The sequence below is a fragment of the Lontra canadensis genome, unplaced genomic scaffold (assembly GCF_010015895.1).
Source record: "Lontra canadensis isolate GAN:19392208 unplaced genomic scaffold, GSC_riverotter_1.0 scaffold1082, whole genome shotgun sequence".
NCBI lineage: Eukaryota > Metazoa > Chordata > Mammalia > Carnivora > Mustelidae > Lontra > Lontra canadensis.
Window position 1 is genome coordinate 11,476 of NW_022632066.1, and position 6,781 is coordinate 18,256.

Sequence of the window (6,781 nt, forward strand, 5' to 3'; positions counted from 1 at the left end):
GGGGAGCGCGCGCGCTCGAGAGCGCGCGCGAGGGGTGTCGGGAGCGGAAGAACGAGGGAATGCGCACGCGCGCACGCCGGCGCAGAGCAGCCGGCAGCGGGAAAGGGAGAAGCAGGCCTTCCGTCAAGGAGGGAGCCCGATATGGGGTTCCATCCCAGGACCATGGGATCATGACCCCAGTCGAAGGCGGCCGGCCGCCCGACCGACTGAGCCACAGACGCACCTCGGACCTAGGAACAGTTGTACTGCAATGACTTTTTGTTGTTGTTCCTTCGTTCGTTCGTTCATTCATTTTTCTTTTTCTTTTTCTTTCTCTTTCTTTCTTTCTCTTTCTTTCTTTCTTTCTTTCCTTCCTTCCTTCCTTCCTTCCTTCCTTCCTTCCTTCCTTCTTTTCTTTTCTTTTCTTTTCTTTCTTTTTCCTTTAACGATTTTATTTACTTATTTGACAGAGAGATCACAAGTAGTCAGACAGGCATGGGGGGGCGGGGGGCGAAGAGCCAGGCTCCCCGCTGAGCAATGAGCCCAATGCGGGCCTCGATCCCAGGACTCTGGGATCATGACCTGACCTGAAGTTAGAGGGTTTAACCCACTGAGGCACCCAGGATCCCCTAGTGCAATGATTTTGACGGGTCATTTCAGAAATGTGAACCGGTGTTTTCTAAGCGCCTTCTCCACCATCACGTCAACAAAGCTGAACCTTTGAGGAGGTTGACGTGGGGATACCACTGTAAAAACGGACAGGGGCTCCGCTGTCCTTCTCCATAGAGTTCGATCGACCCAGGGACGGATATCCAGTTTCCCTTTCTCTGAAATGACCTGGGACACCACTTTTCTGGCCACCTCCTGTCCTGCTCCTCCCACCCCAACAACCTATCATGGGACCTTCCCCTTTCACCTGCAGAACGCTTTTCCACTCTTCCTGCCTGGACTGCGTTGGCTTGGAGTCTCTGCCGGACCCAGGACCCAGGCGGGTGGTGGCCGCCCACAGACTCTGTCCACTCTTAGAGGTGATTAGTCGGGGTAACGCACACAAGCTCTCAGAATACTACACATGCCCAGTATCATACACGTCCACTCCCTCGCCCGCCCCGTTTTGAATGCGTGGACCCACAGAGTGGAGGGATGCACGCGTGCGCGCACACGCAGGCACGCAAGCAGGCACGCAAGCAGGCATGCGCGGATGGCTAGGGATGGAGGGAGGGAGGGAGGGAGGGAGGGAGGGAAGAAGGAAGGAAGGAAGGAAGGAAGGAAGGAAGGAAGGAAGGAAGGAAAGGGAAGGGAAGGGAGAGAGGGAGACAGGCCGACCACCCGCCCTGTTCACCTCCCTCCCAAGGGACCTGCCTACTTACCACCCCCCTCCGTCTGCCTACACATTTTCCTCACGTTTTCAAAGTGGAGATCACATTCGCACTCCATTAATTCACATACTCTTCAAGGTTCGGTAGCCTTTTTTTCCTAAGGTTACACGCAAAGTTGCGCAACCCTCGCCATTTCCAGAACGTTTCCGTCCCTTCGAAAAGAAACACCCTTCCCACCCCCCTGCCCCCTTCCCATCCGCGCCTCCCCCTCCCCTCCCCCTGACTCTCTTCACCGGTCTCCCCCAACAGCCTCCGATCCCCCCTCCGTCCCGCCTAGGATTGGGGTATTACGGCTGCCTTCTTCCTACCCCTGGAATCCCAAGGCATTATGCCACCCCTGGCTCTCTGGTTCCTTTTTCTTAGCGTCATGTTTTTGGGGCTCGCCCATGTACTTCCATGGATCGGCGCTCTGCTCCTTGGTACGGCGTTATCCTTCTCCACGATGAGCTTATGAAGATGAATGGAACGACGAAATGATGTTCGCGTGCCACCGAGTCCCCGGACCCCTTCTCTTAAAACTTTAAGTGGTACTAAAGCAGTACTACCTCTGAGGACACAAGTCCTAGCATCATCAGCAGACACTGTGGAAAGGTGTTTTGCACTGTCTTCGCGTGGCTGCTTTCTTCCCTGGAAAAGGATTCACGGGCTCTCCTGCACCCCTTAAGGCCATAACGATCTCATCATGCTCTGCCGTGGTCCTGTGTCTTGGGTCTCGTGGCGCCCCCTTCCCCACGGAGAGCTACCCTCACTCCATCCTCCTACGCTGGCCCAGAAGTGAGAGGAACAGCATCCCGCTTTTACCACTAGGCAAGCCCAAGTCATGGAGAATGTTTCAAAGCCATTCCCAGGTGCTGGTCATTTTGGCTGGAAAGGAGGCAGGCTATGGGGTTGGGGGTAGGAGGCTACCTCCGTCCTTCTGTCACTGTAGAAAGCATTTTTTTTTTTTCTTTCTCCCTTCCCTTTCCTTTCCTTCTTTCTTTCTTTCATTTTAAAGATTTTACTTCTGCATTTGACAGCGAGATAGAGAGCCCAAGTAGGCTGACCGGCGGCAGAGGCCATGCGCGGTGTTTATCGAGCTCTTCTTCATTGTTCTTTTTGTCCTTGTGGAAGTGATCTCTACAACCAGGGTGGGGCTCGAACTCAGGACTCAGATCTAAGAGTCCGGGCGCTCTGTGGAGAACCAGCCAGGGGACCCTGAGCAATTTGTAGCCTAGGGAGAGAACCGGTTTCCTGTGTGCCGCCGCCCCCGCTCCCGTACCGCTTTGGCACACAGGTTCTCTGGAATGTGAAGCGCTTAAGAAACAGTAACCCAGGGGCGCCTGGGTGCCTCAGGCGTTAAGGCTTTGCCACAGGCTCAGGTCATGATCTCGGGCGCCTGGGATCGTGCGCGCGCGCGCGCGCACCCCCACCCCCACCCCGGCCCCCATCGCATCTGGCTCCCTGCTCAGCGGGAAGCCTGCTTCTCCCTCTCCCGCTCCCCCTGCCCCTGCTTGTTTCCCTCCCTCGCTGTGTTTCTCTCTGTCAAATGCATAAACAGACCCTTAAGAGAGATAGGAAGGAAGGAAGGAAGGAAGGAAGGGAGGGAGGGAGAGAGAGAGAGAGAGAGAGAGAGAGAAAGGCAATAGCCCTGAGGAGGACACTCTGCCTCTCCCTCTGCTTCCTGACCTGAAAGGGGGAGATAAAACTCGCCTAGGAAAGGCACCCTCCCTCCAAGGAGCAGGAGGAAAAGAAGACATGCTCATCAGTCTGCAGACGGCATTAGAGGAACGTGCCCAGAAAACCTTCCTCTGTCAGTTCCCTTCCATCTGTTAGCCTTCCCATGGTGGGCTGAGCTCAGAAGCCTAAAACTGCTTTCCTCTCTCCTGTCATTTCTCCACAACCGGATCTTTCTTTGTGGAGGACGCGCTCTCGAAATGGGAATTCTGAGCCGCCGTTCTGTGTGATTTCTGGTGTGGGTGTCTCCTGCCTGATGGGTGCTGCACGTGTCAATCGACTGTTTCTCTCCCTGTGATGTGTCTCTTTCTGACCGGGGTCTCAGCCAACAACTCACAAGGGGAGTAGAGGGAACATTCTTCCTCCCCTACACCTACCGAATGCAGATGGACACACCCCCAGAACCCTCCCCTCCACCTGCATGCCCGCGCGTGTACACGCACGCACGCACGCGCGCGCGCACCCCCCCCCCCAGACTAAGAGTAGGAATCCACCTGAATGTCGAACAATGGCACAATGGTTAAACACAGGATGCTATAATCACATGATAGAATAGAACACAGATACTAAAAATTATGTTTGCGGAGACGGTTTGGTGGCATGGGAATGTGCTTGTTGGGTGGCAATACTTAGTGAAAAGAAGTAGGAAACATTCTGCCGAGAATGGGTTCTCCTAGGAGGGGATACCGGATCATTTCAAAGGCTAGGGATGGTGAAATCAGTCGTCGTCGTCGTCCTCGTCGTCGTCCTCGTCCTCCTCCTCCTCCTCCTCGTCGTCGTCGTCGTCGTCGTCGTCGTCCTCCTCCTCCTCCTCCTCCTCCTCCTCCTCCTCCTCCTCCTCCTTCTTTAAAGATTTTATTTATTTATGTGACAGACAGAGATCACAAGTAGGCAGAGAGGGAGGCAGAGAGAGAGGGGGAAGCAGGCTCCCCGTCGAGCAGACAGCCCAATCCGGGGTCTCAAGCCCAGGACCCTGGGACCATGAACCGAGCCGAAGGCAGAGGCTTTAACCCACTGCGCCACCCAGGTGCCCCAGTTCTTCTATCTTTTCACTTCTGTTTCTCCCCCTACTCTGTTCTTTAGGGTGGTCCTTGGGCCTCCTCCCTTTTCCCAAGCCAGTGACTATACCTGCTTTTTAAAGACATTGGGTCCTAAAGAGGAAGCAGGACTTCAGCTAGTGGTCTCAGGAACGATGCTTACTTCCTAGATTAATACTGATCCGCCCAACTTTCGCTTCTCATGGCTCGTGTCTCTCTCTGCAGGACATAGGGGAGAACACGGGTCTTACCATGAAAGAAGCCCACTTGGGTGGGACCGTCGCTTGTGGAAAATGGGATCTGGGGGAAGGACTGAAAGCAGCATTGGTAAAGACTGTGTTGCAGGTTAGAAAAATTCCGTTTTGACAACCCCCCCACTACCCCCCCAGCAAGCACTTACCTTTGATGCCATGTCTTTTGTTTGTTTGTTTGTTCGTTCATTCGTTCGTTCAGTTGATTATTTTTTTAAAGATTTTATTTACTGATGAGAGAGAGAGAGAGAGAGAGAGAGAGAGAGAGAGCGCGCACACATGCGAGCCCACGAGCAGAGCGAAGGGCAGAGGGAGAAGCGGGCTCTAAGCTGAGCAGGGAGCCAGATGCAGGACTCAATCCCAGGACTCCAGGATCATGACCTGAGCCCAAGGCAGACACGCTCAACCTCAACCGATTGAGCCACCGGGGCACCCCATCATTCATTCATTCATTCATTCATTCATTCATTTTAAAAGACTGTATATATTTGACAGAGAGACAGCGAGAGAGGGAACACAAGCAGGGGGAATGGACAAGGGAGAAGCAGGCCTCCCGCCAAGCAGGGAACCGGATGCGGGGCTCGACCCCAGGACCCTGAGATCATGACCTGAGCCGAAGACAGCCACTTAACTGCTTAACCGGCTGAGCCACCCAGGCGTCTCAGAAGAGCAATTTCAATACATCATCTGTTAAGGGAATACTGATCAAGGATATTGTCACGTTTTAACATTTGTGGGCCCTGCTCCTGGGATTTCACACTTACCCGGGTCCCAAATGACTCTGCCAAACCTCAGCATGTGGGCTCTCTTTCTGTCCTGAGCACACATTGCATATCTACCTCATTTAAAAAAAAAAAAAAAAAAAGAAAGAAAGAAAGAAAGGAAAAGAAAAGAAAAAAGAAAGAAAGAAAGAAAGAAAGAAGGAAAGAGAAAGAAATTGGGGCGCCTGGGTGGCTCAGTGGGTTAAGCCGCTGCCTTCAGCTCGGGTCATGATCTCAGGGTTCTGGGATCGAAGCCCCGCATCGGGCTCTTTGCTCATCAGGGAGTCTGCTTCCCTTCCTCTCTCTCTGCCTGCCTCTCTGCCTGCTTGTGATTTCTGTCAAATAAATAAATAAAATCTTTAAAAAAAAAAAAAAGAAAGAAAGAAAGAAAGAAAGAAAGAAAGAAAGAAAGAAAGAAAGAAATTTGATCAAGGGGTGCCGGGCTCCATCCTCCATTGGTGGAGCACGGGACTCGGGATTGTGAGTGTGAGCCCTCTGTTGTGTGGAGAGATTACAAACACATAAAACCTAAAGAAAAAATTTTTTTTTTCAGCCCATCAATTAATCCCTCAAAAGGAGCCTTCCAAACATAAGGACGGAAAAAAAAAAAAAAAAAAAAAAAAAAAAAACAACGAAAGAAAACGTCCCTGGTTCCCATAAGATTAGAGTCATAGAGCCTTGCATATACTAAAAATGGAAAATAAACTCCATAGCTTTCTGTAGTGTCCTTCATCATGATGACTCGTAACTCTTTATGGAAAACACACATACGCATATGTGCACGCGCATGTGTGTGCAGGAAACCAAACCGAACCAAACCAACTAAACAAACCAAAACCCTATATAAACGTCCAATGAATGTTGGGAAAGCAACCACCCACCCCCAGAAGAAACGCCTGCAGGCCACATGTACAGTGCACAATGCATGGGGAGCCTATACTTGCAGTCGCTTACTTCCATGGAAGACATTTCAGGATACCATGAGTCTCAGATGGCCCAAGTGGGCTTCTTTCGACACGTCTGAATCGTGTGCACAAGTAGAGGAAGGCTGCTAGGAGACTAAGTCATCAGAAACTGGGAAGCCTGTTTAGTTCCATCAGTGAAGGCCCAGCTTTTGGGGAGGAACCAACGCTCTGGTCTTCATTTGGTTTGTTTCTTGCTGCAGCTGTTGGTATCTTTGCATAGAACCTGCGGTGTTTTGTTTGGAAATGGAAAACAACTGATGGATGGGATCCATAGGTGGTCATGCTATGTTGCACTTGGATTTGTTTTCAGCCAAGGGGGAGATTTTTAGCCTCTGGTCTTTCATGACCTCTCCACAAATAAGACTGAATCCAAGTCCACAAGTTGTTTGCATCTTGTTTGTATCTATGTGTCCCTATGCGTTACACATCTGAGATGTTTTCTCTCCCTCGGCAAGCTTTTGCTAACATCCATTTGTAAAGGGACTCTTTAATTACTGAGTTTAAAGGAGGCACCTGTAAAAATCGGGAGTGGTAAGAACAAGCCCAAATGATTTTTAGGTCACATGATCTGGGATGACATTCCCTACATTCAGACTTTTGTGTCGCTCCATCGTAAAGATGCCTCAAGAGAAGGGCCCCAAATGGATGGTCCAGAGAGAGAAGGATAGACAAAAATGGAACACACCTGACTCCCCC